The 11,482-nt window shown below is 40.5% G+C and overlaps 1 long non-coding RNA gene across 1 annotated transcript in view; it reads left to right on the forward strand.

Moving 5' to 3' along the window:
* The first annotated feature begins 8,933 nt into the window (after positions 1–8,933).
* Positions 8,934–11,482, forward strand: part of LOC113745376 (uncharacterized) — a 3,556-nt gene continuing 1,007 nt past the window's right edge. The window contains exon 1 of the long non-coding RNA XR_003462119.1: positions 8,934–9,021. This is a non-coding gene — a long non-coding RNA (uncharacterized LOC113745376). The remainder of the gene's footprint in view (positions 9,022–11,482) is intronic.

Consider the following 11,482-nt stretch of genomic DNA (forward strand, 5'->3'; position numbering starts at 1 on the left):
GATATACTAGTCTCCAGGACCAGCGTAATAATACACTGTGCGGTTGTAATGTGTCTCTGTTGGTACCTGAAGTAAAGCAACGTAAACTTTATCTCCAAGCCTCCTCATCATTGTGTGACTTGTGTGTTCTTAATACTTTATGGTGGCAGCGGAAAACACTCGCCTACAAAAATGCCATACGGTGCAGCTATGTGCCCGACGTGAGTTTCCAGTAAAATTGTCCGAGGATAACTGTACTATCGCCTGACAGGTGAGTGAAGACTTCGACGGCTAAGTGGCTCGCGGGAGCAAGCTAGGTGGCTAACAGTAGCAACGGTTCGCGCTCAGGACATGGCATCGCATCTACCAACGATGAACCGGTCCGACCAGGATCTGAGTGAGGCTATTTCACTTTTTAAACAGAAAATGTGCCTGTTCCTAGAGGATGAGGAAATGGTGGATACAGATAAACGAGCGAGGAAAATATGCCGAGGGATCGGAGATGAAGCACTGAAGAGATTGAATGCTAGTGGACTCAGTGAGGAGAACAAGAAAAAAACCTGATGAGTTGTGGACGTTTTTCGAAGGTCAGTTGAAACTGAATGTGAACTTTAGAATACATAGACTTCATTTAATGCAGTATAGACAGAGACCGGATGAAAACATCGATGACTTTGTGACTAGAGCCAGAACTTTAGCACTGAAATGCCAGTTCACTGACGAGGAACTGAATGAACGTCTGATCGAGCTCATAATAGCCAGTACGCGATGCGCTGAGGAATGATCTGCACAGTAAACCTCAAGGCTACTCCTTGGCTGACGTGGTAAAAGAAGGGAGGAAATATGAATCTCTATCGGCAGGCAATGAACAGCTAAACCAGGTTGGGCTGACTACTGCGGAAAAAGTTCACGCCATACACAGAGGACGAACATGTCAGAACTGTGTCAGAAGTCATCAACCGCGTCAGTGCCCTGCATACAACGACAAGTGCTCTGCGTGCGACGCGAAGGGACACTGGGCAAGGTGCTGCAGGAAAAACAGACGTCAAAAGAAGCCAGACTCTGCTCCACGGTTAAGAAGTAAGTCCTGTCCCCCACCAAACAAGCACTACAAACACCAGACAACCAAGGGAAGGTACAGGCCACAGCACAAAGCCAGAGTTGATGTAGCTGACTGTGAGGAGCCAGAGGAGGTATACATGTACCAGCAACAAATCCACTCCATCACCATCAGTGAAAAATGCATGCACAGCATCAGCAGCAATCCGCCGCGAGATGAAGCCTACACAACACTCAACGTGAGACCACCCGACATACCAGGCCATGGACACACACTTCATCTAAAGGTCGACACAGGGGCATCAGGGAACACTCTTCCACTGCGCACATTCAGACAGATGTATGGAAGCGACACAAGTGCATACAAAAGGCTGAAGAAAAACAACATGAAGCTTTCTGCCTACAGTGGTCATGAGATACCTTGCTATGGAACCATCCACATTCCGTGCCAGTTCAAGGACTCCAGATGGGTAAGTGGCAAGTTCTACGTTGTGGATGTACCAGGGCCAACTGTAGTTGGACTACCCACAAGTGAACTGCTGAACCTTGTCACTATGCATGTGGACACTGTCAAGCAAAAAACTGAAAATGAAAACAGACAACAAACAAAGCATCTGAAAATAACCACATGCAATGATCTCATTAAAGCATACCCCAACCAGTTTGACCAAATAGGAAACTTCAAAGGAACTGCAAAACTCATCCTGAAGCCCGACGCTGAACCATTCATCGACCCACCACGGAAATGCAGCATTCACATCAAAGACAAGCTCCAAGGTGAACTCAACAAACTTCTTGCACAAGATGTTCTGCGGAAAGTAGAACAGCTCACTGATTGGTGCTCCAGCCTTGCATACAGCGCGAAGAAAGACGGATCCTTGCGCATATGCCTTGACCCACAAAAACTAAATGCCAGTCTGAAAAGATGCCCACACAAGATACCTACCGTGGAGGAACTGAATCTAAAATTCGCAAATGCAAATGCATCTTATTTCTATTGCCTTGTGAAGCACTTTGTTTTGAAAATGTTATTATTCTGTTGACCTTCCAGGTCAACAGAATAATAACACTGTCACTGTACTTATTGATGCACTAACATGTCCTAGATGCACTGTACCTTGATTGTTTCCTTTTTTGTAAGTCGCTTTGTAATATAATAAATAAAATTTTATTGAACATAACAAAAAACCACAATGCAATAAGCTTTTATCAAGGAGAGACAAAAAAAGGAAAAAGTTCACTGACCTGTTTCGATCGGCGGCCCAAGAGTTTGACACTGGAGTTAATAACCTGATTGTCATCGTGCAATACATTCATCTGCAGCATTTCTTATATATAATACTCACCAGCAGCTCTGGTCAGAGCTATCATGGCACAAAGAAATGCGGACACAGTCAGCAACTTCATGGTGGAGAGTGGGATTACCTTAAATACAGAGAGACAGACATGTTAATGATAATTCTGTAGAGAACAGACAACATGTACACACTGTGAGTCCAGTAAAGGAAATCAGAACCTGCTGCAGAATGACTTCTTCTCCTTCTCACTATCTGACTATCTGTGGATTCAATCGTCCTGTGCAGAGACACTGAACAAGAGAAAGGCCAGATCTTATATACAGCTACTTACCTCATCATCTTCATCAAAAAAGGGAACTCAGTTCCTGCTCTCAGAAACATCATTAAGAAATCATATATAGACATAGGCTTTGGGTTAACCTTGACCCCAACCATGTCATATTTTACCCTGTGTTGTTTCATGTTAAGTTTGAACATGCCATTTATTCTTCTTTATTCCAAGTCTACTTAAAAAAAAAGCATCATTATTTTATGGTATTTTATGGTGGCAAGTTTTACTTTGTATCAAATTGGACTAGATAGATAGATAAATTGAGTTTAGAAAGACTATCCATAAATTATCCGTCCATCCATCCATGTCCTCATGCTTATTGGGGTCATGGAGCGGTGGCAGCAGGTTAAGCGTGGCGTTCCAGACGTCCCCTCTACCCAGCAACAAATTCCAGCTTCTCCTTGGGGACCTGGAGGTGTTCCCTGGCCACATGGGCTATATGGTCCCTCCAGTGACCTCTGGGTCTGCCAGTAGGTGCCCAGGAGGACAAAAATAAAGAAGAACAGTTTGTTCATATAAAACTCAGATGCATCAATTTAATACTTAAAAAGAGAATTTAATAAAAAAAGAGCGACCCAGAAAGAGCCTGATGCAACAATTACTCAACTTCTCTTTTGAATGCACCTCACTTCATTTGTATTTGCACACATAGAACAAATGTATAGCTGTTTTATTCATGTCTTAGTTTATGCCTTAGTGTACACTTCATCATGTAGTGACTTGTTAGTGCTGCTTGATGAGCTTATTCGTTGTTCATTATAAAATACAAGATAAAAACAGCCTTCAGTGATGATTTGGCATAAAGAGAAATGTTTTTCCCACAAAGCTGATGCAGTGGAAAACGTATGGTCAGAGATGTATAAAGTACTGGAGTAAAGGAGTGGAGTACAAGTGCTATATCAAAAAACTGACTTGAGTAGAAGTTGAAGCGTTCGTTAAACACCATACTTAAGTAAAAGTACTAAAGTATTCAAAATGTTTTGTACTTAAGTATTGCAAGTAGAAGTATGTAAAAAATTACTACTCAAGTACTGAAAGTAAAAATACAAGTACAAGTACAAGTACTGTTGTTTATATTATTTCAAATATTTATTAAGGCACAACTTCTAATGTTACAGTGTTACAATGTTCATGGTAGAGTTCTGTGATTTCCCATGGTCTGAATGAATGCGTCTGAATGAATGTGAGAGCGAGGGGGCGGGGCAGCAGGTGAGAGAGCGCGCGCCTGGGTGCGTCAGGTGTATGACGTACAGCGCACGAGCGAGGTTGATGTGAGACCGGGACTGTTCTGTTGGTTCCAACCGACAGTCACCGAGTCCTGGAACCAAACTGTTTAGCAATAAATGCAGTTTCTTGAATAACGCCTCGTCATTCATCACGTGTCCGGCTGGACGCTACAATAGTAACGAGTAACGATTCAGCACATGAAAGATGTATCGGAGTAAAAGTATTAAATTCATCAAAAATATGTAGTGCAGTAAAAGTGGGAGTTGTGGAAAAAAATAATAGTCCAAAAAAGTGCAGATACTGCATTTTAGTACTTAAGTACAGTACTTAAGTAGTTCCACTTCACTATACATCTCTGGGTATGGTGATGTGGCAGAGATGAAATTTAAAAAATGTTTTTACTTCCTCAAAACATTCTGGGGCAATTGTCTTAACCAATAGCTACAAATATGCAAGTCATGAGAAGGAAAAAAAGTGTTGAGTGCAACAATGGCTCACGCCTGAGGTCTTGTTATCGTTACTGTTACTGTTATAAGAGCCATACTGACAATGTTAAGAGTAGTTTAGCTTTAAAAATGCTGAAATGCTCCTTTAATCATTGTTGTTGGTGATGTCACAGCCACCTGGCCCTCAGGTACATTAAGCAGCCAAAGGAGCAAGACGGTTTTTTGACGCTTTACATAGCTTAGTGAAATTTTACTGTCTGAAAGAAAACACAAGAGATATTATAGAGACACACAAAAGGATCACAAAGTGGTTCTTTGAAACACCTCCAACTGTGACTTCTGTGGTGTCAACTTTTCAAGAAACAAATGTGGAGCTACTCTAATAGTTCTTCTGATTATTAATTCATATTTTTTTAGATGGAAAACACCAGCTGTTACACCGTTCTGTAATCATTTAAACTCTTAAATATATACGCCTAAATTATGTACTGTGCTATAGAGGCAAGGTTGGCAGGTTCAAATGCTGAAAAGATGCAACAATTACTCAACTTCTCTTTTGAATGCACCTCAGTTCGTTTTTACTTCCTCACAACGTTCTGCGGCCAAAAAAAAAAAAAAAAAGTTGTTGTCTTAACCAATAGCTACAAATATGCAAGTCATGAGAAGGAAAAAAAGTGTTGAGTGCAACAATGGCTCACGCCTGAGGTCTTGTTATCGTTACTGTTACTGTTATAAGAGCCATACTGACAATGTTAAGAGTAGTTTAGCTTTAAAAAGGCTGAAATGCTCCTTTAATCATTGTTGTTGGTGATGTCACAGCCACCTGGCCCTCAGGTACATTAAGCAGCCAAAGGAGCAAGAAAGGTTTTTTCGATGGTTCGATGGTCCCCCCCCCCTCTCGGGTTGAGGAGGGTTTGTTCCGTAGCTCGTTTAGGTCCTCCCTCACAGGAGGTGCGGATAGGGCTGCTAAGCCATGCCCCCCTGGTTGCCGTCTTTCCGGGCTGCCATCTGTCTCTCCAGCTGTCTCCAAACTATTCTTGGTTGTCAACCAGACTGTTCCTGGTAGTCACTGGTTTCTCCAGGCTAACAGTTGTAATGAAACATCTACTGATGCTTAGCTGGGGCACATCATCAGTGATGGACCTTAGATCATTGAGTGTTTCGGGCCTTTCGAACATCAGACACCCTCTCTCAGGCGGCCGAGCTGAGGTTCATGACGCCTCAGCTTGTGCCCCAGCAGCAACATTACAACATTTGAACTGCATTATTATTCAGTGGTATTTTAATGTGACAAGCTTTTGTATCAAATTGGACTAGATAGACAGATAGGAGTAAAGAGTCCGTCGTGTCCTTGCTGCCACGACTGAGAGCTGTTGTACAGTCTGATGGCCAGGAGGAATGAAAGAGTTCTTTAGTCTATTTGTGGTCCAGCGTCATCTCCTTGGTCTTGGAGGTGTTCAGCTGCAGACGGTTCCCTCCTGCATCCATCCTTAATACAAGAAACTATCGCAGTATCATCCAATTATTTCTGCATGTGGCAGAGCCCAGAGTTATAGTGAAAGTCAGATGTGTACAAAGAAAGACATTACACACTCAACAATCCCAGTCACACCCTGATTAGACACCACATACCCTAATTATCCTGTAATTAGAAACTACATATAAAGCCATATTATACCCAAAATTGAATTGAAATAGCACCAAATCAAAAGTTATCTCATGACATTTTCCATATGGAGCAGGTATAGACTATACTTTATGAAATTAAGCAGACCCTACAATTCCCACCATGAGCAAGCTCTTGACGACAGCGACAAAGAAAAACTTTGAGAAACCTCGAGCAATACATAGATCATCGGTGGGAGGCCATGTGTTGTTGAGTTTAGAAAGACTATCAATAAATTCTGTCCGTCCTTCCATCCATCCATTTCCTCATGCTTACTGGGGGTCAGGTAGCGGTGGCAGCAGGTAAAGCGTGGCGTTCCAGACATCCCTCTACCCAGCAACACATTCCAGCTTCTCCTGGGGGACCCGGAGGTGTTCCCAGGCCACATGGGCTATATGGTCCCTCCAGTGACCTCTAGGTCTGCCAGTTCAACCTAGTCGGTGCCCAGGAGGCAGCTCAGCAGCTCCTCTACTCCGAGCTCCCTCCAGATATCCGAGTTCATCACTCTATATCTATGACTGAGCCCAGACACCCTGCATTTGTGTGATCTCATTTTTGGGGGGAGGTCCCAAAGCTCATGACCAGAGGTGAGGGTTGGAATGTAGACCAGACTACAACACTCAAGTACAACATCTGCAATGGAGGATAGAATTACCCAAAATAGACATTATACCAATTGTGTGTAATCAAATGTGTCGAGGATAAGGTGAACCAAAAGAAGAACAAAGAATTTAACCAACAACGAAATTAACAAGGAAAGGAACTGACACCACCCTGGGAATTGACTTTGCTGGACACAAGGCCACAGGTAAGTCTACTCAGTAAGAGGCATGAGACGTGGCTCAGAGGTAAGAAATGGGTACAATATATAAATAATTAAAAAGTTCAGTCATTTTCAGAAAAACAAGAAACATGATGCAACAATTGCTCAACTTCTCTTTTGAATGCACCTCACTTCGTTTTTACTTCCTCAAAACATCCTGGGGCAAAAAAACAAAAAAACAAAACAAAGAAAGTTGTTGCCTTAATCAATAGCCACAAAAATGAAAGTCATGATGATAAGGAAAAAAAGTGTTGAGTGCAACAATGGCTCACGCCTGAGGTCTTGTTATCGTTACTGTTACTGTTATAAGAGCCATACTGACAATGTTAAGAGTAGTTTAGCTTTAAAAATGCTGAAATGCTCCTTTAATCATTGTTGTTGGTGATGTCACAGCCACCTGGCCCTCAGGTACATTAAGCAGCCAAAGGAGCAAGACAGTTTTTTTTTTCGATGGTTCAGCTTCAAGAGTGAATCTTGTAACTTTGTTACTGCTTATTGCCGATTGACTGCTTAATAGTGGTGGTAATGTGGATCATTGGATGGATGAAAGATTGCTGCTACACCTGTGCTCACGTCTGTATCTGGACACATGGTGAAATTTTACTGTCTGAAAGAAAACACAAGAGATATTATAGAGACACACAAAAGGATCACAAAGTGGTTCTTTGAAACACCTCCAACTGTGACTTCTGTGGTGTCAACTTTTCAAGAAACAAATGTGGAGCTACTCTAATAGTTCTTCTGATTATTAATTCATATTTTTTTAGATGGAAAACACCAGCTGTTACACCGTTCTGTAATCGTTTAAACTCTTAAATATATATGCCTAAATTATATACTGTGCTATAGAGGCAAGGTTGGCAGGTTCAAATGCTGAAAAGATGCAACAATTACTCAACTTCTCTTTTGAATGCACCTCAGTTCGTTTTTACCTCCTTACAACATTCTGTGGCAAAAACCAAAAAAAAAGTTGTTGTCTTAACCAATAGCTACAAATATGCAAGTCATGAGAAGGAAAAAAAGTGTTGAGTGCAACAATGGCTCACGTCTGAGGTCTTGTTATCGTTACTGTTACTGTTATAAGAGCCATACTGACAATGTTAAGAGTAGTTTAGCTTTAAAAATGCTGAAATGCTCCTTTAATCATTGTTGTTGGTGATGTCACAGCCACCTGGCCCTCAGGTACATTAAGCAGCCAAAGGAGCAAGACAGTTTTTTGACGCTTTACGTAGCTTCAAGAGTGAATCTTGTAACTTTGTTACTGCTTATTGCCAATTGACTGCTTAATAGTGGTGGTAATGTGGATCATTGGATGGATGAAAGATTGCTGTTACACCTGTGCTCACGTCTGTATCTGGCAACCTAAAAAAAAAGAATAAGTACTGGACACATGATGAAATTTTACTGTCTGAAAGAAAACACGTATTAGAAAGTATTTCAAAGAAACACAAAAGGATCACAAAGTGTTTCTTTGAAACACCTCCAACTGTGACTTACTTATAACACCAGCAGTTTTGTCATTAGAGGTTAACATCTAGCACATTCTAATGCTTCATTATGTCAACCAAAAAAGCTACATCTGCCAGCCATACAGTGACAATCCTAGCAGGCCATAAATAACTTATTATAAAAACAAAGCTGTGGGCCACATGAAATCTGACCACTGTTGTGGTATCTTACAGGATACAGAGTGTAGATGTGCTCAACATTTATGAGTCCAACACTCCCCCCTGCTGGAAATAAAGCCAAACAACAGGCAATGGTTCATTTTGTTGGGCCGCGTGCACACAGGTGTGTTTTTTTCAAATGACAGTAGCATATAATAAATATTGTCCAGAAACCTGTGCAACAACACAATCTGCACAATCTATAGAATAAAATCTGCTGCTTGAGGTACAGGGAAGTTAAAGCAACACTATCATCTGGTTTTTATGTTTTTTTGACTATCATGTCAGAAATACAGTACTTCCTTTTCTGAGATAAAAAATGGAAATTATGTCTTTAAAGATAAAAGTAAAATAACTTGTTACATAAAATCACAGTGAAACTGATTCTAACATAAAGCTGTAAATCGTCCAGAGACACCTGAACTTCAGGTGACCGGAAGGAGCCTCCCTCTAATCTCTCTCTCTCTCTTTTTGGACTTTGACACTTTGCTGCAGCGACAGTCAGGAGAGTTCAAACACCGACAGGTGAGAACACGTTTGAATCAGTGTTATGTGTTTCATGTGTTTGTCTTATACTTCAATATGAAATATAGTTTGTAGATTTGGTCACCTTTGTGTGGTCTCCTCTGTGACGTACCACACCTTTATGAAAACCACAAACAGTTAAAGTCACATCAGTTATTAAAATCATCAGACTTTAATTAAAACAATAGTTATTTATTGAATGTAAGACTTTAAATCACGTCGGTTTCAGTCGATCTGCACGTTTTTATTCATGTTCTATGTATTTGTCTTTGAAAGTGAAACTAAAGTCAAACAGGACTCGGTCTGCACACAGGATTTGTATCTCACTGTGAAAGTGTTCAAAGGTTAAAAAGACGCTCAGATTCTTAAAAACATGAACTGTATGTGAAGGAGCAGCAGTCTGCTCTCCTGAAGGTGCAGAATGAAAGTTTTTATTACGTCTTTTTCGGACGCCATACAGTATTGAGGTCCGTTTCTGACGTCCTGCCGAACTTCCAGTTTGGACGTTCACGTGACGTACAAATTCAGTCGGAGTTGCAGAATGAAAGTTTTTGTGACGTCTTTTTCTGTACGTGGTCTACACGTCCGACCAAGAAGTCCAAATGACCTACATTTGAACAACACCTGATCAACCCAATTTCAACATCCATGGGATATCGAGACAAGATGTCCTAAATAAATCATTATCACGCACTCCATCCATTTTGTTGTTTCAGGAGTCTTTACCTCTCATCAAATTTGGTTAAACCTAAACTGTATGCATAGAGGCCTATCATTTTCTATCTATTTATTTGAGAATAAAAAACAATTATGAATCACTTCTGTAGTTATAGTTATTTAAACTTTACAGCACCTAAAACCTATAGCATAGCATATTGTAATTAAAATTGCCACAAAGGTTGTAAAAAAAAAAAAAAAAGCATTTTGTCGATTGTAGGACAGAATGATAAAATATAGATTTAAGCATATGGATGATGTGAATACAGTTACATGGCTTTCCAAAACAATTTACACACAACCAACTCTTTCCAAAAACTGTTTACAGTTTTCCCCTCCTTGCTGGTTTCATGTGGTCTGCTAGATTTTGTTTAATGGCCCCCCCCCCTCAGTGGCTTGAGCCTGAGCCTTCATGACAGCATCCAAACGGAAAAATAAAAACATGCATAATCATCATTTCTCTGTAACACCAATTTTATAAAAACAGAACATGTTTAGCCATATTTAAAGCCAAATTTAGAGTTTTGAAAAATAAATATACAGTATTACATTAGACTAAAATGTTTAAATTGGTTATTTAAAAAAAGTTCCTTTTACAATTTGCATTTTGTTACTGTATCAAAAAAATGAACCGAATCATGACCTCAAAACCGAGTTAAGTATTGTGTACTCCACACCCCTAGTAAGTATTGATTTAAATACAACACAAAAACTGTAAATACAGAAGAAATCGCACATTACCTTGTTAGGTTGTGGGTTCTCTGCGAAGCAACTAGTCCAGGCAGGGGGGTACACCCGAGCTGACAAAGAAAAAAACAATACTAAGATTACATTGACATATATACACAGAGATTGTTCCGGACCTCAAGGGCTTGCAAGGCCCGAAACATATTGAACACAAGACAAAAGTTGTCACTAAAACAATAATATTTTTTATTAATTCAAAACAAATGAAATAATTCCCCAAGAAAAAGAAAACAAAGAGGGTTGGAAGAGAGAGAGAGAGAGAGAGAACACTGAGCCAGCCAATGGCCGTCACACCCAGCATGCACCCTCAAACTAAACCTGCCTACAACCCACTACAGAAATGAAAAGAAAAGACCGAAAACAGGACTACCAGCGAACCTTCGAACCAAAACTAAAATAACAAAACCCAAACGGCTCAACGGACTCCTGGCATGAGGAAACCAGAGCTCAATCTCCTCACCAGGTCACCTGCAGGGAAAAAGAAGAGAGACACCTCCTTAAGTCAGCTCAAGCTGACGAGACAATAAGTCTCACCTGAGAGAGAGAGAGGGGTGGGGAGAAACAACAACACACCCACACACACACAGTTTTACCTCCTGGCCACACGTAACAGACATACAGTATATATATAGACATATATACATAGACATATATACATAGACATATATACATAGACATATATACGTAGACATATATACATAGACATATATACGTAGACATATATACGTAGACATATATACATAGACATATATACGTAGACATATATACATAGACATTTTGGATGTGGCAAAGTAGAGCGCAACCCTAAAGTTGCAGAGTGGCAACACACGGAAAAAGCTGTGCAAGAGTATTCTTTACCAAGGTTTTTAACTTGGAAACACACACACAGACTGCAGTTGTATAGCTGTAAAGATATGTATGTTCATCAATGTGCACCCCCCTCTGTGTGTATTTTTGATATATTCACACTGTTTATACTGCTATATTGACACTGTGA

This window comes from Larimichthys crocea, unplaced genomic scaffold (assembly GCF_000972845.2).
Source record: "Larimichthys crocea isolate SSNF unplaced genomic scaffold, L_crocea_2.0 scaffold692, whole genome shotgun sequence".
In the NCBI taxonomy this organism is placed as follows: domain Eukaryota; kingdom Metazoa; phylum Chordata; class Actinopteri; family Sciaenidae; genus Larimichthys; species Larimichthys crocea.